The sequence below is a fragment of the Bison bison genome, unplaced genomic scaffold (genome assembly GCF_000754665.1).
Source record: "Bison bison bison isolate TAMUID 2011002044 unplaced genomic scaffold, Bison_UMD1.0 scf7180017864370, whole genome shotgun sequence".
In the NCBI taxonomy this organism is placed as follows: domain Eukaryota; kingdom Metazoa; phylum Chordata; class Mammalia; order Artiodactyla; family Bovidae; genus Bison; species Bison bison.
Genome location: NW_011494942.1, coordinates 520,208 through 522,213, shown reverse-complemented (window position 1 = coordinate 522,213; position 2,006 = coordinate 520,208).

The following is a 2,006-nucleotide window of genomic DNA, read 5'->3' as shown; positions in this document are numbered from 1 at the left end:
AGGTGGATGAAACTGGAGCCTATTATACAGAGTGAAGTAAGCCAGAAGGAAAAACACCAATACAGTATAATAACACATATATATGGAATTTAGAAAGATGGTAACAATAACCCTGTGTACGAGATAGCAAAAGAGACACTGATGTATAGAACAGTCTTATGGACTCTATGGGAGAGGGACAGGGTGGGAAGATTTGGGAGAATGGCATTGAAACATGTATACTATCATGTATGAAACAAATCACCAGTCCAGGTTCGATGCATGATACTGGATGCTTGGGGCTAGTGCACTGGGACGACCCAGAGGGATGGTATGGGGAGGGAGGAGGGAGGAGGGTTCAGGATGGGGAACACATGTATACCTGTGGTGGATTCATTTTGATATTTGGCAAAACTAATACAATTATGTAAAGTTTAAAAATAAAATTAAATTAAAAAAAAAACTTTGTCACTGGCACATGATAACAACAGATTGTTTAGAAACTTTTACAGCGATTTTGACAGATTAATTTTATGTCTGCTGTATCTACTATTTCAAAAATGAGATGGTGTTTTGCATGACTGTAATTTTTTTTCTCATTTCATCCTTACAGTAATTTTTACTGCATTTTTACAAAAATATTAGTCCATAAGAGATTTGAAATTTGAAATAACTAGTCCTTTTCCTCAGACAGTTTGAGAAATATAGACTCTGGAGATGCACTGTCCAATCTGGTACCCACAAGACACAGGCAGCTATATTAAGCTAAATTAAAAATGTGTCTTTTCAACTGCACTAGGCAACATTTCAAGGGCTCAGTACCCATACATGACCCGTGGTTACTATACTGAACAACACATATACAGAACAGTTTCATCATCACAGGAAGTTCTATTGGACAGTGCTGTCCTAGATATCTATTTATCCCACATCTAGATCCTAAACTTAATAATTATTAAAATTTTAAATTATACTATTAAAATTAATGCAAAGTAAGCATCTAAAGGCGTATTTCATCCTGTTGGTCTGGCATTTAGTCTCTAAAGAGCAGTGAAGCATTAAATAGTAGGCTGTGAACTCCTTGTGGGTAGGAACCTTGTCTCAATTTTGCTTCCTTATCTCCTAGCTCAGGATCTCAGCAATAGCATGCAACAAATGTGCTGAATGACACTGAAGTTAAGAAATCTATAAGAAAAAAAAATGTTTTATTTTTCTTTCTAGGGCCCTATCTTTTATGGAAGTAAAAGAAAATGCTTAAATATTTTAAAATATTTAACTTTCATAGTTTCTATCTTTGAAGGTATTGAAAAATATATCCAATATTTGCTAGAAGGTATTTTATTTATCAGAATTGACTCTTATAGGACAATAAAATTATGGTTTTAATTGCAATGCTTTTGTAAGTTTTTTTGACCCTTTAACTTATTGAAAGTTTATTATATGTCAAGCATCTTGATAAGTATTTTATATAATTCAACCCACTTAATCTCATAAAACTCTATGATGAAGATATCATTCACATTTTAGAATAGAGGAAAGCCCATTAAATTTGCCCAAGTTCTCAAAACTGATAAAAGCTTCAACTAATAGGATTCAATCAGGACGCCAGCCTTTTAACACTGTTTTCAGTTCAGTTCAGTTCAGTTCAGTCGCTCAGTCGCGTCCGACTCTTTGCGACCCCATGAATCGCAGCATGCCAGGCCTCCCTGTCCATCACCAACTCCCAGAGTTCACTCAAACTCACGTCCATCGAGTCCGTGATGCCATCCAGCCATCTTATCCTCTGCCGTCCCCTTCTCCTCCTGCCCCCAATCCCTCCCAGCCTCAGAGTCTCTTCCAATGAGTCAACTCTTCGCATGAGGTGGCCAAAGTACTGGAGTTTCAGCTTTAGCATCATTCCTTCCAAAGAAATCCCAGGGCTGATCTCCTTCAGAATGGACTGGTTGGATCTCCTTGCAGTCCAAGGGACTCTCAAGAGTCTTCTCCAATACCACAGTTCAAAAGCAATCAATTCTTCAGCGCTCAGC